Source organism: Grammomys surdaster, unplaced genomic scaffold, assembly GCF_004785775.1.
Source record: "Grammomys surdaster isolate TR1022 unplaced genomic scaffold, NIH_TR_1.0 126059, whole genome shotgun sequence".
In the NCBI taxonomy this organism is placed as follows: domain Eukaryota; kingdom Metazoa; phylum Chordata; class Mammalia; order Rodentia; family Muridae; genus Grammomys; species Grammomys surdaster.
Genome location: NW_021620869.1, coordinates 6,190,532 through 6,217,521, shown reverse-complemented (window position 1 = coordinate 6,217,521; position 26,990 = coordinate 6,190,532). Strand labels below are relative to the sequence as shown.

The following is a 26,990-nucleotide window of genomic DNA, read 5'->3' as shown; positions in this document are numbered from 1 at the left end:
TCCAGTTGTCAGTCGGTTGGCCTGTCTGTCTGTCTGTCTGTCTGTCTTTGAGTCCTCAGTACTGTGATTATTACACTCTGCTTTTACTTTTATTAGGTTCTGGGGATTGAACTTAGTTCCTTTACTGACTGACCTCCTCCTTTCCCCTTTACATCTTCTACTCTCTGCATCTTCTATGCACAGTGGGGTGCACTGGCCGAGGGAATCACAGTGATGACTCTGTCCTGCCACACAGTGACAAGCCTAACTTTCTCTTCTAAGGTATCTTGGCACTCTAAAACTTAGAATATATGACCAGAGTAATTTCTGGCTTTAGTACTCTGGCTTATGAATAATAGCTTACTTACAAATGCTGTCAAGTAGCCATTACAGAGTCGAATGCAATGTAACTTTTAATTCAGGCAGATATACCCTGCCTTTGTTTACCAGTGTTACATTATCGCTCTTTGTAAAGGGGCTTGAATGTTCAATAGGATACAAAGTTGTCTGTGGAATATCCTTTAAAAAAAAAAAAGTACATTTAAGTGTTTGAAATTCACCAAGAATCGTGGCTCTGACAGAGCATGTGTCAAAGTGCATATAGCCCATGCATAAATGGAAAATTGGGATACTATGTAATGATCTACCAGAAAACAATTCATGAGTGCCTACGTATCACCTATGAAATAAATATTAACGCATCATGCTGGCCCACGGCAGCCTGTGTCCTGGGCAGCCCAGTGGCACTTATGAGCAGAGCACAGCCACAGAGTCCTGGCTGCTACAGTTTGTTCTTAGCCTCATTCCTCTTCAGACATTCTATCTATCACAAAACTTGTGTTTCATTTCAGAAATCTGTCCCTAAAGCCTTTCAAAGAGCAGTTCTATTCCTGGCAGGTACTGGGAAGCCATTGAATAGCTCACCTTTTAAGGGTTGGGGCCAGGAAATGGCATTTGAATTTGGTACCTCTCCAAGGCCATAGTGGAGATAAGACAGCAGGATCCATCGCAGATGCCAGCAGACACTGCAAATCGTTTCTGTGCACACCTGCACATTGAGTTTGGCTTATGTTTTTATCAGAATTAGTAGAATAGAGGCAAAGGACATGTCACAGTTTGCGGACACACACACACACTCTTGAAACAACTGTTTTTTTTTTTTTTTTTTTTGGTTTTTCGAGACAGGGTTTCTCTGTATAGCCCGGGCTGTCCTGGAACTCACTCTGTAGACCAGGCTGGCCTCGAACTCAGAAATCCGCCTGCCTCTGCCTCCCGAGTGCTGGGATTAAAGGCGTGCGCCACCACCGCCCGGCTGAAACAACTGTTTTTTAACATAAGTTTTTCTGTGGTTTCAGATTCTTCCTGACTTTATTGGGCTTTTCCCTCTAGCGGGCATTGTGACACGTCTGTAAGTAGCTGTTTCTTTGTGGTCAGTCAAATCTGAAATGGGCTAGTTTGCGTAACCCGAAGTCATTCAGGAAGATCCTGGCTGGGAATTAAGTAACTGAATGCCTATCAGGTTCTCCTAGCATGCTGCATTTGTACCAGGCCATTGTGGCAAACAATAGCCGAAAGAAGACTTTGGTGAGCCTGAATTTGAGAAGTTCCTTTTCCCTAGGGGCCTCTACAGTGGCCTTTTGCTGGGCCAGTTTCGAGTCACAGTGCAGCCGAACCTGGGCTTCCCCGTTTGTCCCTTTTGAAGTTGGGTCTGTAAGTGGTGACCTCAGGGCTGACCTCTCGCTGTTGGGATTTTCAAAGGAGATCATGAGACGTGTCCACACCCTATCTGAGGTGGGTTTGGGATTCATTCTGACTTGGGGCCTTTTATGAGTCTTATGTGCACACTGGAGTTTGTTCTTAAATATTGAGTAAATGGAGTGTTTTGTGGTCAGGGCAGTGACCTGATGAAGGCGTGACCTGGTCAGGATGTCTCATCATCAGAACAGAGTGCTGGGTTTGGATTCTTTAGACATTCCCACTGACCTTTAAAGAGCAAGTGTGTTTACCTTGCCCTTTGTTCAAGGTCCTGGGAGGAGGAGGAAGAGGAGGAGCCCCATAGAGGTAGAGGAGGGGGACAAGGAAGGGAAGGAGAGAGATGAGGTACTGCAGTTTGTGCTCCAGGACCCAGACATAGGTTGGTCTGCTCTGCTTGACAGCATAGAAGTACCCTAGGAAGGTAGGAAGCTGCTTGCTAGAGGATTCTGTGCCTTGCTTGGCTTGGGGTTGAGAAGCATGTTGCCACCACAGTGAGTACTTTATAGATGCATGAGTTGTCGACAAAACGGACGCTTTTTCTTTTCTAGAAATTATCAACCCCCCCAACCAAAATCTGTTTCTTCATTGAATTCATATTATTACTCAATAACTACATGTTCCTTTTAGATCAAAAGAGAGTGTTAAAGGGGAGGAAGTTCACATCAACAGTGGTCCACACACTGATGATGGAACCATTCACATTTTTTATGTGAGTGTCGAGATTGGAGGGTACGGCATGGTGCTTCTGCTACAGGGATCTTTCTTGAACAAATACTTTTGGTTTGGTTTTGTTTTTTAAAGCTGCTTATGTGAAGTTGATATTTTCAGGTTGATAAATGGGATTTGCATTCCTGCTTTTGACACCAGGTTTGTGTTGAGGTTTGTCATGTACGTTTTATATTTATTGAGACAGGGTCTCAGTATGTAGCCCTGGCTATCCTAAAATTCACTGAATAGACCAAGTTGGTCTTGAACTCACAGGAGATTCTCCTGCCTCTTTCTCCAGAGTGAGAGGGCTGGTATTAAAGGCATGCTTACTATGTAACCACAGAGTTCATAGTTGCCCTGATCATAAGCTACATTCAGGAAACATATAAACATAAGCATCTTTCAGTATAAGCTTCCCGCAGAATGAGTCTTTTATTCTGTTCAAACACCTATAAAGCACTTCTCACTATTTTTGACTATTGGTGACTGTCATCCCTGTACAGTAAAGCCCATCGCCAGGCGATGTTGCTGGGGGTCAGGTTCTGTTTGCTCTAAAAGCAATCTCCCTTGCCCACCCCTCCTAGGGGCTGATTCCCAAAGGCACACTATTGCTTCTGTTGGGACCCTGGAGTGCGGTGAGGGACTGCACCTAGGAAGGGAACAGGTAGTGACTTCCAGGTCTTCAGGTTCGAGAGCCAAGGTCTTGAGCTCTTCAGGTCTTGCCATAGTATCTGGGGAGACTTACGAGCTCTCTGTCAGAAAGACTGCATCGTGGTTTAGCACAGGGAAAGGTGCTGACTTGACTTTGGGAACCTGTGTTCATTGAGAGAAGTTCCTGGTCCCTGCTGCTGATGGCCAGGTCACAGGTCTCCTTCCAGACTGCAGTCCAGTGTCACAGGACTTCTCCAGTCTGGCAAGAAAGGAAAACCAATTTATGGGTAGAATATTTTTTTGGCCTGTCTCCTGAGAGTGGTTTTGGCACTGGCTGTCTGTGTGACTCATCTACCCATTGGTAACATGAAGCAGCATTTTGGGGGCCTTGTAAAACCCTAAGGAGGAAGGGTCACGGACTGGCTTGGCTGGCAGTCTGGAACGTTCAGGGCACATTAGCTTTGTTATTTGGTTCTGAGTGCCAGGTGCTCCCTTCACTGGGTTTGAGGTCAAGCACTGGGTTTAATGTTAACCCACTCACTGCCTGACTAGGTAGGTAGAGGCAGTATGGAGACCCCAGAGACAGGTCTGCTGAGGTGTTTTGTCACAGGAGAGAGTGTTAAAAGTACACAGGGGAGGAGGGTAGGGCTTACAGGTTGAAGTTGGGGCAGGAAAGGATTCCCAAAGAAGCCTTATAACACATAGGAATGTATAGGCCAGGGTAGGTAAGGTAGGAGTGTGCGGGCTAGTTGGTAGTCAGGTTCCAGGCTTGCGGACTCCAAAGAACCAAAGGGATGCAATGGTAAGAGAGTTTCCGAGTATCTGGGGAGGATGCCAGAGGCAGGTGCCTGGTCAGACATGGCCCTTCTGGGTTCCCGTCAGCTTTGAACTTTATTTGAGGCCACTGGGGAAATTTGATTAGATGTGTGAGCATGATTTGAAAGGCCAGGGGGCATGCTGCCCAGGGGGTGAGCAGTCCAGGGGGTGACATAGCTTGGGAGGTGACCTGGCAAGGAACTGAGCCCTTGGGTCCCTTCCTCACAGTCTTGGTGTGCAGAGGAGTTGGGCTCCCTGCCTGCAGCCTTCCTTACATGAATGCCACACAAGTGGAACACTTTCCCTCCAGTATCGTTGTGAGATTTTTATAAAATCACTCTGTTGAAGAGCCTTTCCCTACAGTTCTGTGTTTTATCGCCCAGTTGCCTCTGCTGATGGGAATAGGTGCACTGAGTCTACCTGTGTACTGGCTTCTCTGAAGTCGATCAGGAAGGTGGCTGGTCCTCTATGAAAACCGTCTTCTCTACATCCAAGTTCCCTGTTAACTTGTAGTTCACCGACTGCCAGGGTGATGTCTCATTAACACACATACACCTAGATATTCTTGAGTGTTCTCTGGGAAATTTGGATATAGCCTGCTCCTAGAAGAAAGCGGAGGTTCTCAGCATCACCAGGGGAAGTTTTGAGGCTGCTGCTACGAAACCTAAGAACAATTTAAAAAACCGTCTAGAAATTGCTTGCTAAGCGTTGAGTTCGGTTCTTACAATGGAGAGAAGGAATAATTTCTGTGAGCTGGAAGAGATTAGAATGGCAGCGATTCTGCTACACCAGGAGGCGGAGTAACAGGTGACTGCCGCACTCAGAGCTAAATGCCAATTGACTGCCTAGCAGATGATAAGAAACTGGGCATTATGAGAAAATCTCTGGCACCTGTGACTTTTGAGATTATTCATTTTTTTGTGGTTGCCTTTTGCCTTCAGTTGATGCGGCCGGAGGCCATTCCACAGAGCTCACGAACAGTGGCCTGGAAAGTAACATACAGAAATTGGTTAGGTGTGAGCTTTGACATGGAGACCATTGGGTCACTCCTCCACTATTTAAGGAAACAAAGAAAAGTGTGCCTTTGAAATGAGAGCAGAGAGGGTCAGAGAAGCAGTGGCTGCGGTTTGCAAAGTCGTCCCAGGCAGTTACTACAGCAGGATCTTTGATTTATTTAGTCTCCAGGGACACTTACAGGGTTAAACGGTCCTGACCTTGGTTTGTTGAGAAAGAACTAAAGCCTGGTGATGATACGGGAACGCAGGGCATCGATACTGAGAACACCAGGCAGACATGGCTAACCTAGGCACCTGTATCATGTGTTTAACCTGCTCCTTTCCCCCTCTCCCACCTGGCTTCTGAGGTTCCCTGAGTTGTGCCTACTGTTTTCTCTTGTCTTTCTTTGAATATCAAGGTTCTGCAGGAACTTGAGAAATCAAGTCATTTTCATGGATGGCAGGTTCTTCCGAAACCGACCAGTGTGCACATCCCCCGTCTAGCAGAGAATAGGAGGCTTCCTTTGTTAAGCTAGCTTTATATGTGAGAGAGGAACTATTGGGAACCATGGTCACACTGACTTGAGAGGCTAAGCTTGTATATTCTCTCCTCTTGAGTCTTGGATGTTCGTGCCCGGCCTGTCTCTGTTGTGCCAGGATAACTGTAGTGACAGACAGGGCCTCTAACATTTCTGACAACCTGTCCAGAGTCTTCAGCATTTTGCCCAGAAACGTATTTTTCTGTTCCAGTTGACAGAGTGGGGACTCTTACTGTGTTTGTGTAACACAGAAAGTAAATCACACCGTTAGAGCTGAGAACCACAGAAGCCAGCAGTGAGGGACCAGACTGTCTTCCTCAGGCTGCTTTCTCTGTCTGGCCACAGGCCCTCTGGATTCCAGGGTGAACAGGCCATTGCTGGAACCTGCCCAAGGAGCACAATGGGAGGCAGGAACCTGGGGTGTCAGGTGACATGTGAGAGTGGCCAGATGTCCTGGTCGGTGATCTGAGGAGCTTGATGTTGTCCAAAGGCAGGAGATGAGGCTTGACTGGGTGAGACCCTGGGTGAGAGCATGTGGAGGTGTTAGAGGGGCTTCCATCCTCACCTTGATGCTTGGCTTTGCCATCTCTTACCTCCTGGCTGTCTGTCCCCAGGCTACCTGTGCTCTTGGCCTCTGGAGCAGTCTGTATGCAGCAGTTACTATCCTCCATCCTGCCCCCTGTACACCTCTACACCTGCAGCTTAGGGCAGTGGGATGGACCTTCTTCTTATAGTAAAGGAGCATTCTGTGCTGTGTCTAGCGTCTGCCCACACATCACAGCCCCTCCCATCTCTTCCCCTTTTTCCATAGGGTCTTACCATCCTTGCCCTTCAGTATTCGTGTAGATACTGTCGCTGTAGCTGCCTTGTCCAGCACCCTGGTACAAAGTACCCGGGTATGATGTGACTGCTTCTCTCCTGATGGCCTCCTTGGCTCATTCAGAGCCTGCTGCCTGGTTGAGGAGATCTGCTCACGGCCTTGCCTGGTAGGTGTTGGAGAGGCATCTTTGACCTCAGTGGTCTGTGTCACACAACTCTATATGTTGCTCTTCTGATTACTCACCAGTAAGAAGCTCACCACTCGGTGGACCAGAGTACCCCCTGCCACTTGTGCAGAAACCCACCCCTTCTGTGCGGGTGACCTGAGACTCCTGGTTCTTTTCACTAGTCCTTAGTGGAAGGAGTGAAGGGTGGGGGCTGTTTGGACTGTGATCTACCAGAGACTCGTACTCAGATTAACCGAGTGATAATAATGATGCCCGACAGAATGTTCCAGAATGGCCTTTCTTCTTCTAACACAATACTGATGGCTGATGGAATGTTCTGAATATTTTTTGAACTCTGCTCAGAGTGGGTATTTGGGGTTGGCAGTGTTTGTGATTATTCCTGGGCACTTGCAAAGTGATCATGTTTTCTCTGTGACGGAGAACTTGGCATGGATAATGGTGTTGTGCTTTCTGCTGTACACTGGGTATCTTTATCAGGCAGCAGCAGTATTGACAGAAGGGTGCTGGGTAGGTGGTGCCTATGGTTCACACCTTGGTGATAGCGTTCTTCCTCTGTTCTTTTGAAAGGTAGACCTAGTTGTCTTATATAACCTCATTTTCATAGGAATTGTGATGCCCTCAGTGGGCTGGGCCCTCCCACATCAATAATATAGGTGATTCACCCAGACAAAGCCATAGGCCAATCTGGGTTATTAATTGCTGTTTCACCTTCCCAGGTGATTCTAGGTTGTGTCTGATTGACAATAAAAACTAACCAGGATGGGCCGTGATGCTTACTGCAGTCTGGGGTTACACCCAGATCCCTTCTCTTCCCAGTGGCCCCTGGAGGGTAGGGAGTGTTGTGTCTGCTAGTGCTGTAAGGCATTTTCTTGTTTTGATACCTGGTTCATTAGTGTCTGTGGTGTTTCATGTGGGATTTCCTTCTGAGTGTTTAATCTTGATCTGTGAGTGACTTTGGAGTATGACAGGTCTTTCTACCTCAATGTGCATCTCTGTCTTCACAGAAGCTTAGAGGTTGTGTGTTAACATGAATGCTGAGGGGTCTCCTGGGGCCTTGAGGTCCCACTACAACCTTTTCGTGAGCCACAGTGTGGCCAGTGAGTTAGTTGCACGTCTTTGAGCCCTACCACCAGCCGTTCTTTCTACTTTTGCTTCCTGGATTCACACAGCACACACACTCGATACCCTTCACACAGGACACATCATTGCAGTCTTGGCCCATTTCCAAGAACCAGACTATGGATCTGCTGGTGCCTCCTCCTGGCCTGCAGGTGACCAAGGCCCTTGTAGTGTCATAGAGTGAACCCAGACTTCTAGGATAGCATGCACAGTCTTCAGCTGGTTTTCCAGCATCTCACCTGCAGCCTGCCTTCCCTGCAGCCTTCGTATTGACACAACCTTTCATGGAAGGTGGGAGGGAACAAGCTTCTTCTCACTGTTGCTGCCTGGAGCCACTTGGAGACTGGAATCCTTGCGGATTAGCACTTTGTTATTTGTTTGTTGAGATGGACTGAATCTCATAGAGCTTAGCTCACCAAGTAGCTGGGGGTGTTCTTCTACATCAGTCTCTGAAATGCTGGAATTTCAGGCCCGAATCACTGTTCAGGGCCAGCGTGCATGGTGTGGTGGCAGACAGCACCTAAAACATGTCAAGGTGGAGCTTCAGACCAGGGATCAGGGAGCATAAGGTTCTCAGTGATGTGAGCCCAGTGGGAATGCCGCCTTTGTTTGAGTGGTCTACACTCACTATAGACGATTTAGAAAACATAAGTCAGAGAAGAGATTGAAAATCTATAACTATTGCCATGAGATAAATCACACACACAGGCATTATTTTCAAAGTGGAGTCCTTTGTTGCCAGGTTTGCAGCCTGCCATTTTTATTGGCCAGGGAACAAGGGCAGCATCCACTAGTGGACACCAAGGTCACTCGCAGGCCATCCAGTTGTGCAGGTGTTCTGTGGGGGGAGGGGGAAATCACTTTCTGAGCATCTATCTCCAAGATTCTTCATTGACTTAGACCCTGAAGTTGTCTGCTCTGTGCATTCTGGGTAGTAACAGTATCAATCCACCCTTCCTCTTCAAGATTGGAATAGCCACAGAGCTGCTTTCACAGAGGCAGAATCGTGACCTAAGCCACCGCATTTCTGGGGAAGATGGACGCCCCCTGCCCTTGATTGGACAGCCAGACTCACCATGCCTTCTAGTTGCCCTGTCCTCCCTTCTCAGTCTGGAGTCTGGGGACCTTCAGACAGGGACTGCATCCCTGAGTGCTTTTCCGGATCAGCTGGGGCTTCAGATTTCAGCAGCTTCTCACCAGCCTGGGGACACAGCTATAGATGAAGACTAGTCAAGGTCCCATCCCTGGCTGTGTGTGATCCTTGTGGAAACACAGGAAACTGTGAGGAGTTTTTTAGCTTCTGTCTTAGAGATGGATTGGTGCAGCACCACAGGGATGGTTTTTATGATTTGGTGATTCCAGGGGGTGGGATGGGGTGGGGGTGGGGCTCTAGTTCTTGCTGTATTTTATGGTGTCACTTAACTGTTGCTCAGAGCCTAGGCTAGTGGCAAGTTTCAGAACATGAGGGAAGTGTGAGGCCTGTCCTCCCTCAGGTCATCCCCTGGCTAGTACAGAGGAGAGGGAGAAACCCGGGCGGCCCGCATCTCACCCTGAGGTCGAGTTTCACTACCACGGGCCCTGCCCGTTCATGACATGGGCCAATTTGTAATGGGGATGGCAATTTGTAATGGGGCTCACAAGAAAGCACCCCGATTAGAAGCGCTGTGGCGTGTGCCTGGCACGAGCTGCAGTCCTGCCCCTCGGAGCCAGCTGGGCCCTGTCTTAGTCTTACAAACAGCTGACGTTTTTAGGGGGTTCAGGGACTAGCAAGAGAAGGTGGTGAACAGTGAGCCGCGGGAGTGAGATGTGTGAGAGAATGGCATATTCCTGAGGGTGAGTGTGGGCACACAGGAGCTCTTTGGAAGGTCGGTGTTACTGCGGGTTGGATTGTTATCACAAAATGGAATTGGTTCCCTTTCTTTAAAACCTCAATGACAGCTGCCAGGCGTCTTGCAGGTTCCTGAGTCTGCCTCTCTCCTGCTGTCATCCTTCTGCAAGGCCCAGAGCCTTCTAGCCCCCACTGAAATTCACAGCAGTGGGACATGCACCCAGAACCCTGGTTGCACCCGAGCATGGTGTTCTTTCTCTCCCACACTTGGGTTGTATCACCATCAGGCTTTCATTGACTGCCTGGGGACTCTCTAATTCTAGAGTCTGACCAGCAAGGCATCAGTGACCGAGACACTAAGCAGTTTACCCAAGCTTCAAGAGTCAGCAATGGGGCACAGGTAGTTTGTCCTGGAACCACGAGCTCTAAGAGATCCTGCTACCCGAGTCTTAGCTACGATGCATGAGTGGGTATCTGTTCTCCCTCCTCGCTTCAGCACAGTATCTTCAGCACAGTCTGACCCCAGAGAAGCTGGTCTCTGAACCCTGAGCCTTCTTCCTCACAGCCAAGGGGCTTAAAGCAGAGTCCAGGGCCTGATACAGTCAGTGGTTGGCTGTGTCTTCTAGTGGTTAGCATTCCAGTTTACCCCTGCAAAGGATACCTGCAGACTTAAAGCACCATTGTCAGGTGACCCATCTGTCACTAGGAATGATTGTCTCTGGTTGAATATACATCTAGTCATGGGTAGTTTTGTCAGTGGTACACTGTCTAGAATCACCAGAGAAGAGAGTCTTTATGAGTCTGGAAGAGAGGCTTCTCTGGATCTGGTTAGCTTGTAGGCTTGTCTGTAGGTGATATCTCGATTGCCTTAACTGATATGAGAAGACCAGCCTAGAATGGACTCTAGGCTGTAAAAGAGTAGAGAAAGCTAGGTGAGTACTAAGCACATATGCATTTATTCCATTCTGCTCTTGATTGGGGATGTGGTGGGACTTACTGCTTCAAGTTCCTGCTGCTTTGACTTCACTGCTACAACGCAGCTTCTAAGCAATGTGTGGATTATCCATTATTATTGTTATTATTGTTACTATTATATCCAGTATTACCCACTTGACTAGGTTGGTGTAAATAGTCTGGGGAAGGCAGGTGGTATTCAAGACCTCCTTTTAGTTGTCCCATGGTTACCACAGATGTCACCTCCAAGATATTTTTCCTGCCACTCCCACTGAGGCTTCAGTGAGCTTACTGACCACTCTTAGTACTGAGTAGGACCTCAAGTGCGTCCAGATGTCAGGGCAGGGGTGAAGGGATGAAAGGCCTTGCATGTTACTGCCTGCAGTTAAGCCAGGGCTTCCATCTCCTGGATTTGGACTTCCTGTTGCATATGCCATGTAGGAGCTGGGTCTTGGGCCTCTCTTTCTGGCAGTGTCACAGAGAAGCATCTGTGAGCGGAAAGGGATAGGAGCCAGAGAGGGGATAGTGGCCTGGGGACCGAAGTTGAAAGACACTGGCGAGGTGCCCACAGTCCACCTAGCAATGCTAAACCCTGCTGACAATCTGCTGTGATGACAGTGGAAGTGCCCCTGTATGATTGTCCTGCCAACGACACATAACCCCACAGGACTGTCACAAGACAACTCCCAGCTGCAAAGCAGCTTTTAAAGCACCTGGCTGGTCCTCAGAACTGTCAGGATCACATAACAGAAATGCATGGGGAAATTACACAAGTCAAGACAGCAAGCTGATCTGTGATGTCCCGGAGGATGGGACCCTCGAGCAGATGAAAGGACCAGAGGGAGACAGTAAGTGGGAAGGTCCAGGATCTCCCTTTCTCTGCAAAGCGATGCTCAGCCAGCTGGACCTCCGTCCTCTTCCCATCGACAGCCTCTTTGTTCATCCCTGACCTGGACATTTAGAGGTGAGCTAAACGTCCCAGCTAGCCGTGGTGGCACCTCTAAGCAGTGCTGGGATTATCTCTTTGCAGAGTGAACCTGAGAGAGGGAGGAGGGTGCTGGAGACAATGGGCCATTAATAAACTGCTCTGAAACCCAGAGCCCAGGGCACTGGGCCTTGGAGTGAATTGGCAGGTGTTTTGGGATCCTGTCAAGGTCCTTGCTAATCCTGCCAGTGACTTAGGGAAGGGAGGGTGGAAAGCAGGTGGGATTAAGCTCTCCTGCAAAATTGACTGGCTAAACTTGGCCCAGATACTGAGTCAGATCAAGGCACCTGTTGAGTTAGATGGGGTTAGTTAGTATACAAAGTGAGCCCAGGTCTTGGGAGCAAGCATTTGTGTGAGCACACCCCCCCCCCCAAATACACACAAAGACAGAGAGACAGAGACGGGGGTAGGGGGGGAAGAGAGGAGAGGAAAGGAGAGGAGAGAAAAGAGAAGAGGAGGACCTGTACTTAAGTTCCTAGTTTTAGGAATAGGGCTTTCTTCCAGGGCCCAGCTCACACGTGCTGGAATCCTCCAGCCCATCACTTCTCAGAGCTTGCTTTTCTGCCCAGAAACAACCTAGTGATGTTGTAAAAACACAGCATGTAGCCTCGCAGGCCTGGGATGGGGGACAGCTACAAGCACTGAGTGTGGACTGTGCAGAGTTCTGGATACCTCTCAAGTGTTCCCTATCCACAAGAACCTTCCGAGGTGAGATCGCTGAAGAATTGAGAGAGAGCAGGCCTTGTGGCTTGTGGGAGGCTCTGAAGGGAGGGGTGGTACTGGGGTCTGATCCTGGACAGTCTATGGTCTGTTCCGACCTCCGAACCTGAGGTTTCTCAAGGGGGGACAGGTGGCAGACAGCTGTAGCTTCTGCATTCACGATGATATCATTGCTGGATGAGGACCAGTCATGGTGGGTAGACACCCTGAGGCCTTCCTGTGACTTTCTTGGTATACACTGGGTGCTGGCCTGGCTAGATGAGAGGCACAGGATAGAACGCCACACAAAGGGGAGCTGACTGCTGTTCTGTCCTTGTGGTCCTCAGAGGCACTGTAACCAACATGCAGCCAGACTTGTCAAGCCCCAGCCCACCTTCTTTCCCAGGCACTGGTCTCCTGGGACCACACTGTTGTCCTGACTGCACCCTAACTTAACATTTACCCCACCCCCACCCCTCGCAAGCTTCCTCTAGAACCCTGACATCACCTTTTCTTCCTCATGCCAACACACGACTCTCTGAGCTTACCGAAGTGTACATTTGAGGTCTTATCTGTTAGACACAAGTCCCCCCCCCCGCCCCCCCCCCCCCCGCCCAATACCTGGTATGCTCTCCAGGAAGAGCCTGGAGGTTTGTGGAGCACTTTTTTTTTTTTTTTTTTTTAAGTGAAGGCCTGAGTGTTGTGGTGGGGACTTGAAGGAGTTTCACTCCCTGGGCTGCCATGCACTGTGGTCACAGACATGCAGTGTCCCAGCTAACCCGCAATAGTTCTGATTCTGTTTATACACACCCTTCTTCAGTGCACACACAAATGCTTAACTCCCAAGACCTGGGCTCACTCTGTACACTGACTAACCCCATCTAACTCAACAGGTCCCCTGATGTGCCTTCCTTTATGGAGAAGGACCACGAGGACCATGTTCATCTGGTCATTGACTTGGCTACTCTCTGATGATGCTGAGGTGTGAGGGGCAGGCACAAATGCCCCTCTGAACCCCTCACCAGACCCTTGGTCCTTCCACTGCACAGAAGCCCAAGTCGGCCCATTCATATGACACTCCCTGGTGAACCCTCCTGGTCTCCTTCCTCATTGCAGACGGGTGTCTCTCCTCAAGCCTGTTTTGGGAGTGTTTGATTAGACACTCTTACACGCAGAATGCAGCTTTGTGTGTCTTCCAGCTTCCGACAGTCAACTGATGTTTTCAGTTGCCAGAGAGGTACAGACACCCCAACAGGAAGATACTTCAGGGTCCTGGAGTGGAGCCCTGGCCCAATGAAAGAAGCTGAGTCTTACAGCTATGGTGCCCGTAGTTACTACAGGTGGGGCAATCCTTGAGTACACGAACCCCACCTGGGAGGGGCAACCTCTCCTCAGAGAAGAATCTGAGGCCACTGTTGAGGTTTGGCAAGGAGGGCAAAGAGGATTTCCGGGCAGTGGCATGGGCTATAGCTGGCCTGGTTCTCTTTCTGAGCAAGATAAACAGGAATCGGGATGCCCAGCAGGAACAAGCTGAGTTTTCTGAGGCTCCCAGTGTGCTCAGTTTCTGTTGTCACAGCCACACCAGGGACCAAGCCAGGTAGGTGAGTCCTAAATTCTGGGGAGATATAGACAGAATGCAGAACATCAGCATGGCCACTGAAGAGTCACAACAGAGAGCTCTCATCCAGACTTACACAGCCACTGCTAGGACAGATGGACTCCAGCCTGTCTTCCCTGTCCCCCTGTTTCAAGTGTATTGTTTTTCTAAAATATTTTAAATCTTAATTTTTTTATGCCTATGAGTAGTTTTTGACTGCATGTATATGCACCATGTTTGTGACTGAAGTCGATGGAGACCAAAAGAGGGCATCAGATTCCCTGAAGTGAGAATTACAGATGGTTGTGAGCTGCCATCTTGGTGCTGGGAATCGAACCCTGGTCCTCTGAAACAGCAGCAAGTACTCTTAACCACTGAGCCATCGTTCTTGCCGGCCAGTTCTCTTATCTGGTGGATCTTAAGTAAGTGCCGAGAGCTATTCCTGTCCTGGGTTGTGTGTTGACCTTCCTCTGCTTGTTTGCATTTGTACCACACAGAGTTCAGTCTGCTGTTCCTTCCTGTCTCTGGCTACCTCTAATAAAACTAATTCATCAGAATGATAATGTTTCAGAGCAGAGCTCTGCTGGTATAGAGTGTGCCCAGCATGGCAAAATTCCTGGGTTCCTTCCCCAGCACCGTTAAGCAGGGCTTGGGTGGTGCACACCTGTGATCCCAGCATTCCAGGTAAAAGCAGGACGAGCAGAAGTTCAAGGCCATCCTAAGCTGTAAAAGGAGATTGAGGCCGGCCTGGGTTACAGGAATCTCTGTCTCAAGTCAAAACAAGACACAACAAAAGGTCAATGTCCCTTCTGTGATTAGGTGAGTGAGCTTGCTTAGTAACTCCCCTGAGGTTGGGATGAGGGTGGTCATCCACCACAGCAAGGAAGCCACGGTTGATTCCTCCCTGCTATCTTGATGAGACCTTGGCCTTGAGAGGCTGAGACCCCAGAAGAGGAAGGTGTCTTCGATCAGCTGAACCAACCCTGATTCCTAAGCCACTGAAATGGAGAAACGTTCAACCTCTGTTGCCTGTGGTCATTTGCTGTGCACTGCTGGGTTCCTTTTGACCCACCTGGCTGTCCTTGGGTTTGCCTGTGTGATGTGTAACTGAATTTGCCCCACCTTCACTGTGGGGATTTTTGTAGCATGCCTGTTTATGGACTCGTCCCTACTTCTACTGAAGGATGGTTGAATGTTACAGGGAAGGGCTTTGTCCTCGATGTCCGTCCCAGCATGCAAACTGCCAGTGGAAATCGGATCCTCTGCACCCCACCCCCACCCCTGAGCTGTTCCTCCGCCTGCATCAAGCTCCACGATGACCACCTTGTGATACTGGAGCTGGTCTGCCTGGGGTGTGTGTATCTGATAGACTTTCAATGCAGGTACACCTGCTTCCCCTCCCCCAAACTCACATGATTATTCTCCTTTGTTCCAACCAGAAGATTCTTTGCATGGTTTCCGTTCACCTTTCTTATTGGAGCCTACAAAGTCTTCAAATTTACTAGAACATGGCAAATACTGGCTCCTTCCTTGTTCTTTCACCGAGGGAGATGCCCTGCCCCACCATGAAGGGCTTTAAAACAGAATGAGACTCATTGGAATCCTTCTGTCCCAGGGGACGCTCGGCAGGATTGTTTTCTAGGCTTTCCTAGCCATGACCTGAGTGCTCTCAGGCCCTGGACTCGGCTCTGTCTGAAGTAGAGTGTGGTTTGTGGTACATCCTCCTCTGAGAAGGCTTGCCTGAGAGGTGCTTTTTCTCTGGGCTCCCTGGAGGTGGCTGCAAAGGAATGTGGGCCCCCGGCTGAGTGTTCTGAACACACACACATTCCTGGAGCAAGTTAAAATTAGAAAAACGCCGCCACATTTCCTGCCATTCAGGCAGTCACTGGTGTTTGTTTGCACAAAGGTTCTTCAGTAACAATCTGGAGTGAATTTGGGAGGACAGAGAGGTGAAGTCATGATTTTTCAGGAGGGAGGTGAGCCGTTTCCATGACGACCTTTGTTGTGGGCGTCACCCAGCTTTTGAGTCCTTGCAGAATGATACCGGAATGGAAAAATGCTGTCAAACAACTTCTTTTGATAGTTCACAAGGAAAATTTAATTTTACTTGTTTATTTCTAGAAGACAGCTGGAAAGGGAGCACAGCAGAGCACCTCTCTTTTAAAATGACCCTTGTAAGTTTGACTACTGACCTCCACTTTCTGCCACCTGGGGTGGGGGTTGGGGGGGGAATCACCCCCAACACTCTCGTCAACCAGAATCCTCGAAGTTTAACAATCTGTCCGGACCTAGGGTATCTATGTCCATACATGAGCACCGTGAACAGCCAGTAGCAGTCATCTTTGCAACACTGCCTGCTAGAGTCCAGGGGCTTCCTCGTGAACAAGAGACCAGGACAAAGGTCTTGTCTCATAGAACACTTATCCTGGAGGTACAGCGACAAGGGGAGGTGTGTGTGCAAGGAGAGGCAAGTGAAGCCGGGAGGGGGTTGGGCAGCAAAGTATGCAGTGTTTGATAGAGTGTTTCCCGAAAGATACCCGGACCCTGGTCTTTGCGATTGTTACCTGTTAGATCAAAGGGGCCTTTGCAGATTGCAGAAGCCTGGGGTGTCAAGATTTCTTGGTGTTTTAATTGATAAAGAAGAGATTCAAGAGCCTCCCACCAGCATCTACAGCACAGTTTGGGGCATAGCACCGAGGCAGGAACTTGGGTGCCGAGATCACCAGGAGAGACAGAAAACCAGAGAGTAAGAGCAAGGCTTGTTCTTTTCATGATTCACTTCAGGGTGGCTAGATGAGTTCCTTTTAGGGGCGACACTGCCACCGACTACCTTCAGATGGCCCCACCTCTTAAGTCATTCATCTTAGCATCTCCAGTCTGGGAGACTTAAGGTTTCAGCATTCAGACCATGTCCAGGTCGTACCATGCGTGGTTCCTACTTCTGTCCTACATGCAAACACGTGTGTCTTTTAAGAGGTGGTAGAAGGAGGTGCGACCACAGGGGCTGTTGACAGACACAGACTAAAGGAGTGTGCTTTGGGTACGGAGGAAGCAGGGAGATTGGTAAACATTAGAAGCTGAAAAGGGCAGAGCAAAGGTTTCTAGCTCTAGCCCTCTCTGCTCATGCTCTGCCTTGGCTATCTCCTTGGCTTTACCCCAGAAGATTGGGCTCAGATTTCTAGCCCCTAAAACTACATGGGCTACACCTGTGCTATAGCAGCAATAGGAGAGACGGGGATCTGGAGATCCCAAGATCTGTTAAGCAGAGCCTTCCTTCCTTTCAGGGTGTGCTTCCCTGCTGATTGGCCTAGGCCCATGGCACCTGCATTAGTACAAAGTCCTAGTGGAGAGCCCCAACCCCATGACTTCTGGTGGTCCTTAGCCTGGGAGAGATTCATGGTGATTTTATGTATTATTGATGAAAAAAAAATCTGTTGGAGTACAGCTGCCCCTTGCTCTTCCCCCTACCCTCAGATTTAGCATTTACAAATGCATCATATTAATGGAATAAAATATTTGTATGGCTTTCTAAATTGGGATTTTTTTTTGTATTACCAATACAAAGTCACCCTCCAGCATTGACTAGAACCAGCCAGGAGTGCTGCTGCTGCTTCGTGTGTGTGTGTGTGTGTGTGTGTGTGTGTGTACATCAGCCTTGTGTTTGTGTCTTGGCAAAAAGCCAACCCAGTGACCTAGAGCCAGCTGTACATTTCCCATCTGTTCCAGACTGTGACCCCCATCAAAGGCAGAGCCTGGTGTTTTAGATAGTGACCACTCTCAGGAACAGGCTTTGGGACACCAGGAGGATGAGATGAGAGAGGAAAACAGCAAGGGGTGAGCTGCTGAAGGAATGGCCTTGTGAACACCAAGGTTGCACTGGGCTAGGACCTTCTTGAGGAGCTATGAGACTATGCCTTGGAATTGTTCCTGGGGACAAGGAGCATGGATCCTTGGGTTTCTTTGGAGTATTTACTAGGTCTGGTGTGCTGCCATGGGGAACAACCCCCATAGGGAGCACTCAGCATCTGCACTTATCCTGGTTGACCCCTGAAAAGGATCTGTGTGTTACTATGGTGTGGTAGCCATCATGGTATGGTACCTCTTGTAGTGTGGACTTGTATTAGGCTTTCTTCCTGACTGCCGAGGGTTGTAAGAAAGGGAAATCTGCAGGTCAAGGACTGATCGGATGATTGATATGGGATTTATTAGAGTGGCTTATAGGTTATAGTCTGACAGTATAGTCCAACAATGGCTCTTTCCTGATGGAAAGGCCAAGAAGCCAGTAACTTTTTTTTAATTGCATGAGGCTGGATACCTCAGCACGTCCTAAAGTAGACACTGGAATCCCAAAGAAGAAGACTCTAATACAGTGAAGGAATGAAATTGCTCTTGAGAGTGAGGGCAAGCAAAGAGAGAGCTTCCTTCTTCCATGTCCTCTCTATAGGCTACCACTAGAAGCTGTGTCCCAGATTTAAGGTGGATCTTCCCATTTCAAATAATTCAACCCAGAAAAATCCCTCATAGATATGCCCAGCTACGTGGATTGTAGTTAATTCCGGGTGTAGTCAAGTTGATAACCGAGAACAGCCCTGGAAGGGAGTATTTCTTCCCCATCCAATGGGCTTGGGGACAGGTGACTCCAAGCCATCGCTGTGACAATGCTGAGAAGAAAAGGGAGAGGGGTAAAGTTTGCAGCAGCTCAGAGGAGCCTGTCTTCCCTGCTGGCTCATGGTCCTTGCCATTCCAGGATAGGGTTGCCATTTTTTGTCTCGTGCTGAAGCGTGCAGGCAACTTTCATCTTTCATGTTCAACCACTCCCCACCCTCTCTGGTTTCCAGCACACTTACTAATCTTGCCAAATTGCTGCTTCACAGAGGCGAGCAGGAGAGGGAGTGGATGAGGATGGTGAGGTGTCACAGTGATGGCCGCCTGTGACTTCACATCCCTGGCAGCCAAATGAGCCCTAGCCGTGTGGGGCAGGAACGGCGTTCTAGCAGGCTAACCTTTCATGCCTAATTAATGGGGCTCGTGAAGAAGAAAAGTGGGAATAAATAGATACGCAGAATAGTCACAGGATAGCGAGACTAAGGCAGAGCCCACTTTTGTAGCTACAAGGCCTCAGGTGTACTGGAAACACAGTTTCTGTTTACCTAGCTTTACCAAAGCCAGGTGGAATCCAGGGGAATGGAGCTAGCTGGCAGGTTTGGGTGGGTCATTCAGCCCTGTAGCACAGATCCAAAGGCCTCCTCAAACGCTTTACAGTCCCAACAGAGAGACAGTCAAATTGGTTGTTTTTAAAATGTGTGTTATTTTCAATTAAAAAAAATAATAATGTGTGCTTAAAACTAAGACATTGTCTGGGACGGAGGCTCACGCCTCTAATCACAACACTCTGGAGGCTGAGACAGGAAGATTGCAAATTTGAGGTTTAAAAACAAAATCAAACAAGGTATTTCTTACAGACTGGAGAGATAGGTTAGTCTGTAACATGGTAACAAGATAAGCCTGAGAACAACCTGAGTTCAGTCCTCAGTACTCATGTATAAAAGGTGAATGTGCTGTGTGGTATGTGGATCCCAGTCCTTGGGAGGTGGCAGGTCTCTGGAGCTCCCTGGCCAGTCAGCCTGGCCTCGTTGGTGGCCTCAGGTCCCAGTGTGAAACCCTGTCTCAGAAAGCAAGGCCACTCCTGGGGATGACACGTGAGGTTGATCTTGGCCTCCAAGTGCATGCACACATACATACAATGCGTAAGTAACAAATAAATGAAAGGTGTTTCTTGCGATGGGGGAGTTGCTTTGTGTTCTGGGTAATGCTATGGTCATCTCTGAGGGATTTAGACACCAAAGCTTCATTTGGGAGAAAAGTTTAAAATACAGACTGGTCTTATAACTTCAGGCAGGTTTGGGGCTCCCAGGGGTTTTCCTTTTTCAGTTCCACCCACCTCTGCAAGTGTGAAGGATTTGAAAGGAATGGCCTGAGATAACCTATCAGATTAGTCAACCACAAGTCCTTAGAAAGTAAGCATCTCCACCCCCTTCCCACTTTGCTCAGACGTCTGGCAGGGGCTTTCTCAACTGTGACTGTCACCCCAGTCCCCAGTTCATCTCCCCCCCCAACCCCAACCCCATTGCAAAATTGAAGAGGAAAGGAAGGCTCTTCCTCCACAGTGAGTCAGGCATGGAAAGAATTTGGGTCTCATTGAAAGGCTCGGCCCTCTGGCTGCATTTCTTTTTTGCTTCTTACACTGATGTCAAGGCGAGAGAGGTTGCCAAGGCTGAGATTTGACCTGTAGGAAGGAGTTCTGAAGAGGTCACCTGATAGCCCCATCCCGGTGGTCCTTGGTCAGCAGGGGACAGCTCTCTGGGCTGCCCCTTCTGTGCTGCTGGAGGGGAGGACAGTTGGCTGAGAGGACTTGTGGAAGCTGGAACCAGCGCTCTGTGAAAACTGTCAAGTTCAGGGACCATAAGTGATGTTATCCCCCGGTCCCGCATCCAGGAGGGAGGATTTCACTGTATTCCAGGGCAGAGCTGCCATATGAGTCCCTGCTCGTGGAAAACCCAAGGTTTCACGCATTCACCTTTGCCCGGACTTTGCAGCCCCTTCCGTGTTCTGTGGAGGCCCGGCCACAGCTGGCTTCATCTGCCTCAGGCAGGATATTTAACTTTATCCAACTTTTAGACCTGGGAGGTTTTGTCACCTGTGAAGGAAGGAGAAGGAAGGAAGTACAACATAGGACTGCATTATGTCGCTGCTCGCAGACATCCGGTTCCTGCAGCCTGCGTTGTGAAGGACTCTCTTTGTATTTCATCCTCTAATTATAGAGGTCACGGATGTTGGCGTTGTACTGCATTGGTTCACAATCCCACCTCTGTACTTCTTCTGCAAGCTGTTGAAGACTTTCCTGCTCAGTGTGCTTGGGGTGGGGTGGGGGACACCTGTCAAGCTGCCTCACAGGCAGAGAGGACAGATGGAAAAACACATTCAGGGTCACTATGCCAGTGATTTTCAAAATGTTGCCTGGGGCCCTGTAAGTAATATACATTTTCAGGCTTCAGTGCCAGGAAGCTGGGCAGGGTCAGGATGGACATTTGGTCCATCTGTGGCAAACAGTTCTCTGATACATACCAGTGCTTGGGAACCCCAGCCTTACTCAGATGTAAGACATGGAGTTCTAAGCATTTGGAGATGTTTCTACTGTGTCCTTGGTGCTGAATGTTGGGTAGCTTCTGTTTCAAAAAAAAAAAAAAAAAAAAAAAAAAAGACAAGATCTGCTGTTCTCCCAAGTGGTCCATGGGCTTGTTGAAAAAAAGGCAGAATAAGGCAACCTCATGTTGGAGTTTTTCACTTGCTGTGGGGAGCCTTGTTTTAACAGATAGGGGTATGTATGGAGGTCCAGAAATGTGGCGATACCAGACCCATCAGGCTCTTCTGAATGCATACATACATGTGTGACTGAAGGGCACCAGTCCCCTGTTCCAGGTAGTTTCCTCACACACACACACGAAGTCCTGCAAATGTACTGCTCATTCCTACAGTCCCTGGGGGGTGGTCCTTCATCACAGGTTCCCCAGGAAAGTTGCCAGGTCTTAATTGGAGCACAGGCTACACTCCGCCTGGAGAAGTGGCTTGCTTCGTCAGTAGCTTTTAGATGGTGGTCACAGACGTAGCTGGTAAAAGTCTTCAGCCCTGGGGGAAGGCAGAGAGATCAGGAGGTATCCTTGGCTATATAGCATATAGACCAACCTGGGCTACATGAGACCTTGTCTCAAGAATCTGAAGGTAAATAAAAACTCCTCTGCTAATAGAGGCCAGAGTATGAGGAGAGGGCTCTAAGGGCTCTGAGGGCTCTGAGGGACTAGCTGGTCAGATGAAGGAAGCAGTTAAACCTGGACAAATAGCTTTTCAAGAAATGATGAAAGCCAAGTACTAGTAGTCCACTCCCACTTGTAGCACAGGCTTTCCCCAAAAGTGGTGCTAGGGAATCAAGTTTAGGTCTCAATGCCTGTGCAGCAAGCACTTTACCAAAAGAGCTACCCCTGACTTTCAAGAGCAGTTTCGTGCAAGTCAGACTACCAAACAGTGGGAAGCTGGGGGTTAAATACACAGCCAAGCCCTGGAATTTCAGGGCACTCATGGACATCACAGGGGCTGGTGAAGCTGACCCGTACTTGGAGGCTTTGGGAGGCAACATGTCACCAAAGGGATCAAGACTGCACTCCTCCTTTGTGAAGGACTCTGGAGTGTTTTTTTTTTTTTCCATCTTTTCCAGGTTGGAACCAGCTCAAGATAGTAACTTTGAAGTTGTGTTGGGTTGGTTCTTGCTTTCCTCTGTGGCCACGTCCTGTCTTTGCTCTTCCCGTGCCCTCACTGTGCTGGCTGCCCTTGGCACCACTCCTGGCCTCCAGCCTGCACCTGTGGGTGGGGGCCCACTAGCCTTTGGCTTGAGCCTGCAGCCGCCTGGCCCTGTGCCTGTTGCGTAAGTAGCCTGGCATGGAACAGGGGCTTGTAAACATCTCTGGAAAGCCAGGAAACAGGTCTTTCAGCTTTGTGGGCCAGAAGGGCTCTGAAGCTGCCCCCAGTGGTTATAGCACAGAGGCCTCAGAGGAGACCTTAGCTGGCGTGTTGGTTTATCCAGTGAAACATCAGTGGAAGGAGACTTCGACGTGAATGTCATGGAATGCCCACCTCACGAAATACTGGTCTTTTGATTCATTCCACCCCATCCCCCAACTGTTTAAAAACATGCAAGCATCTGTGGTAGATGACCATGTTGGGTTCAGCCCACAGGCCATAGTCTGCCTCTGATGTAGGGAGAGGATTGTCTTGTGTATTTGTTCTGGAACCTCACCACTTGCCCATGGGAGGACTGAGGATACAGGTAGGAGACTCGTATCCATAGATGTCTTCTGGAACCCCATCTTGGAGTGCTGGGACAGAGTTCAGAACTTGTGTATTGGCTGGATTAGAGGGCCGGGCAAGGCCCTTCCTGAAGACTTGTAGTGAGTGAGGTGGGTGTGAGAACATTAGCTGTCTCAAGTCTGTGTCCCTCAGCAGCACCCAGAATAGCAGGACCCTCCCTCTTTGTATGTTTTGCTTGTGAGAATACTGGGTGTGGTAGATTAGTTGATAGACAGTTTTAATAGCAGACCACAAGGCACTGGGTAGCACAAACAACAGAAATTAGTTTTCCTAGAGTCCAGCATGTGTGTAGAGGCAGAGTAGGCTCCCTCAGGGGCTGCCTTAAGGGGCTGGGCCAGGGACAGCTGATGTCAACTGGAGGCCATTGGTCATTGCCAGCCTCATGTCCATTTGTTGCTATGAATACAAGGCCTCTCCACATCTTCCGTTTCAGCAAATCATCTTGTCATACTGCGTTAGGGCCTTAATCTCATTTTTCCTCCTGAGAGATTTCTCTCTGCAGATGGAGTCACATTCTGAGATACTGCGGCCTGTGGGGAGGTCATCTAAGAGCGTGGAAACAGAGGGACTTGCTAGTCATTCTGCAGTGGGGGTGTGAACAGTTCTGTCCCTCTGTAGTTTGCTGTTTGAATCTGGTGGGATGGTGGCCACGAGCCTCTGCTCAGCCTTCTAGCACTCAGCTAGGGTCAAGCTCTGAATTTTCATGTCCTCCGGGCCCACGGGAGATGACCAGAGTCATATGCACACCTTCTTGTTGGGCAGTGGGAGAAGATTCTGGTGCTTTGAGACTCCTGAAAGCACGTAAATGTTGTTATCTTGGCAATGGGGTTTGTAGGGGGTTACCCACATCCTTTCCAGTGATGGCATTGGTGTTTCTTGAAGCAAATGTTGAGATGTAGACACCTTCCAGACTGTACAGTTACTCGGTCTGCCCACATTCATTCCTGTGGTTATCTTTCATGTCATGACAGCTGATGGGCCCTGGCTCCCTAGTCTTTGCACAGCCCTTTCTTTCGTTGCACAGAGACCTTGGGTTTCTAGAGAGTTAGAGCAGGAGGAAGAGGCATGAACAGTGACGTCTGCTCCTGTCTGCTGGGCATCCCAGCATAGTACCCCCCAGCCACCTCTCCCTCCCATTCCCCCAGTACTGGGATGGCAGGTGGTTAGTGAGCCACCTCTGAGTCAGCCTGGTTCTGCCATGCTCAGGGTCTCTATCCTCTTTTGACATGAACTTCCTGACTGTGAAGTCCTATAAAGTACTCTGTCAGGGATTACCCAGTGCTTTGGAGTCTTTTGACTTCAGGCTGGCCCTTCTCCAGCAAGCCAAACAGCTAGACAGACCATGGTGCCCTGGGTGATCCTTACCTTTGGTTTCCTTTGGGACTGAGGTCTCTCTGGTTTATGAACATTTCTTCTCATGTTGTCCTAGCTTTCTGGTAATTACATCAAGCTGAGTGATGTTTTTCTGGTATCCATGATGTCACACACTGCCTTTGTGTTTACAAGATCCATCTGTTTCCTCAAGTGGCATTTCCTGGGGAACTTTGGTAGAGCAACTTTCTCTGCTTTCCACCTTTTGGTACATCTGGGATTTGTATTTCCATCGAACCAGAAGCGAAGCCCTATGGGTGTATGTTACGTAGATACAGGGACAGTGCTGGTTTGTGAAGGTATGGGGCACGGGTATGGGTCTATGTACATGAGAGCTGTTGCATGTAGCGTGGCATTTGAGGTAGGAAGGTGTCCAGAATGGCCTCTTCTCCTCCTACGCTGCCCAGGGCAGCATTTCTATAAATGTACACAACAATATAACCACCCCAGTTCTCAGAAGTTGACCTGGGATAGATGGTGCTGGGAACAGACCGCAAGCCTTGAGTCCCACCGTATCTTACATGGTGCGTGATGAGCAAGGCTGCCCTTGCTGGTGGTCATTCTGTGGCTGTCTCACTGTGTCACCAAGATACCTGAGGTATGCCAGGAGGGGACCACACTGCTCCATTAGGCTGGAATCTGCCTGGGTTTGGCTGCTCTGACAATATCCAGGGGCTGGAGCAGAGGTAGTCCAGAGATGATTGCCGTGCTCCTTCTAGCAGCATAGCCCTGGGAGGCCTGCAGTGAAGAATCAGCTGCCTAACTGTCTATCCTTAACCCACCTCTGCAAAGATTTACAACAGAGCCCACTCTCAGAATCTTCTCACACTGCCCTTTCTGTCTCCTAGGGCATCCCTCTTCTGTTGGATGGAAGATCAGGTCTTGGAGTTCTTCCTCTAACATCAGGAGGTCAACATCCCCAGCAGGTAAGCAGGCCCTGAATAAGGTTGCTCCCTTTAACCTCCACCCAGTAGCAGCATTTGGTGCCAGAGATGCACAGACCCATGAGTGCATGTCAGGGTTAGGGAGGAGGGAAGGCTTCCAGCACACAGAGACTCAACCGAAGCAAGGAGAAATAGCTTTCAGAAGCTTTTGGTGACCTCTGTCCCTTCACAGGCACCACCCGCCATCTCCCTTAATAACCCCCATCTCCTCCAGTTCACAATGTGCCCAGCCGGCAAAGGTCAGTTGCCTGAAGCTGCCACCTGTGTGTTTCCGGGATGGGCACGTTCCTGTTTACTTTCTGAGAATTCCCATTCATGTCCTATGGACAAACCAGCCCCGCAGCTTGCTGTCTCTGGTGACAGTCTGGGGCAGGGCCTGTGGCCTATCCTGCCTTTGCACAAAGGAACTGTTATTCTAACACGAGTTTCCCAAGTCCAGTGATGAACAGTTGATTCTATTGGCCCTGAAGTTATAGATCACACACATACACAGACACACAGACACACATGCACACATGCACACACACACACACACACACACACACACACACACACACATTCCAGGAGTGTAGGGAGGAAGGACTGGACCAGAGAATTAGTGAGTACTTGGTGTTGTGTTCTTGGATTAGTTTCTGACCTTTCCCATCTGGCTGCCAGTAGGCCCAACTGTCACTGTCCCCAGTAAAGTCAGTGGGGGAGGAATTTCCACTTGATATGGTGGCACCTGTGTCTTTCCTTGCCCGATGGAATACGTTGGCTACCGCTAAGCACAAGGCTCCTGCTCTGGAGGCTGAAAAGAGAGTTTGAGGACCAGCTGCTGGGCCATGTCGTCTTCTGTTCTGGAATACGTATGCATTTAAAGCCCACCGCTGGCTACGAGAGTCATTTTGGTATTTTCTTTAAATCCATGGTGCCTTCTGTGAAGCCAAGAAAGCTGCTTGGTATTTGTTTCTCTGTCTCTGCTGATCTCTTTTGTCTTTATCTGCGTTCACATGTGCACCAGGGTAGGGAGAATGCCTGGGTGTCCTGGGATACGGCAAAGCATGCAGGAGCTGTCAGTCCCGGGGTCATTGTTCAGGTTCCTGAGGTCTGAGAGTTTGATGCCCAGGAAGTGGCCAGCAGCAGGCCTTTTCCTTATAAGTGCAGTTCCTTGCCCTGTAGATGCTGATGTGTTTGGATTGTGGAGACAAGCCGAGAACTATCCACATTCCTCACATTCTTTTGGCCTGGCATTGGCCAGAGGTGGGACTAGGGCGCCGAAATTACTATCAGTTCCTGTAGCTTGATTCTCTCTGGATGAACGCTGGGGCTTCCAGAGGGTTGTGCAGCAGGAAATGAGGCAGGAGACCCTTTTCAGATTCAGCTGGTTCTTGGCTATAGGGTAGAGGCTGGTTGAGCAGGCCCCATTCTGATCTGTGTTTGAGGAGGCTAAAGGGCGACTGCTCTTTGGCCCCAGCACTTTCCTGGGTGGTATTTGTGTGGTTTGCTTTTTCTGGCACTCTGCCAGATGCACAGGGCCAGTGAGATGTCAGGGGAGAGGAAATAGGAGGTGCCCTGGGGTGGCTTTGCCATCTCAAAGGACCCCGTGGACCTTGGTGTTACCTACCTGGGAACTCAGTGGCGTGAGGCAGGCTCCGTGTGCTCACCCCGAGATGATACATCTTCAGGTGCAGTTCAGGGACTACATGCCAGTTATCACAGAACTCAGAAAGCCCAGCGTTTGATGGCTGTGATACATTGTGGCCAGTTCCTGTGATTTTTGTTCCAGGTAAACAAGTGTCCCATGTTCTCGGTCTTTACATTCATAGCCCAATTGGCCCCTAGGTCATTGTGATAGAGAGCTTCCCAGGGTTTCTATGCTCAGAGTTCTGCGCTGGTAGCCATTTCTGTTGTTTACCTGGAAAACCTGCTACATAGGTTCAAACGCTTAGCCTGCTGCTGACTCCACTTTGCTCCAGTTGGAAATACTTTGCCCTATGACCATGCATAGGGCTGCTCTAAATGATGGGTGCAGTGGTGGAGACATTTTGAGACCAGTATGACCAGTCCATGCGTCTGTGATATAGTCTAGGGGTCTTGCCTGATAGGTTTGTTTTCTCTGCCAATTAAAGAATTAAAAGGCAG

At 49.2% G+C, this 26,990-nt stretch overlaps 1 protein-coding gene across 2 annotated transcripts in view; it reads left to right on the top strand.

Annotated features, from left to right (window-relative positions):
* Positions 1 to 26,990, top strand: part of Sh3bp4 (SH3 domain binding protein 4) — an 80,022-nt gene that overhangs the window by 7,167 nt on the left and 45,865 nt on the right. For both annotated transcript variants that reach the window (XM_028755416.1, XM_028755417.1), the window contains exon 2: positions 24,771 to 24,848. The gene's annotated coding sequence lies outside the window, so the exon portion shown is untranslated. The remainder of the gene's footprint in view (positions 1 to 24,770; positions 24,849 to 26,990) is intronic.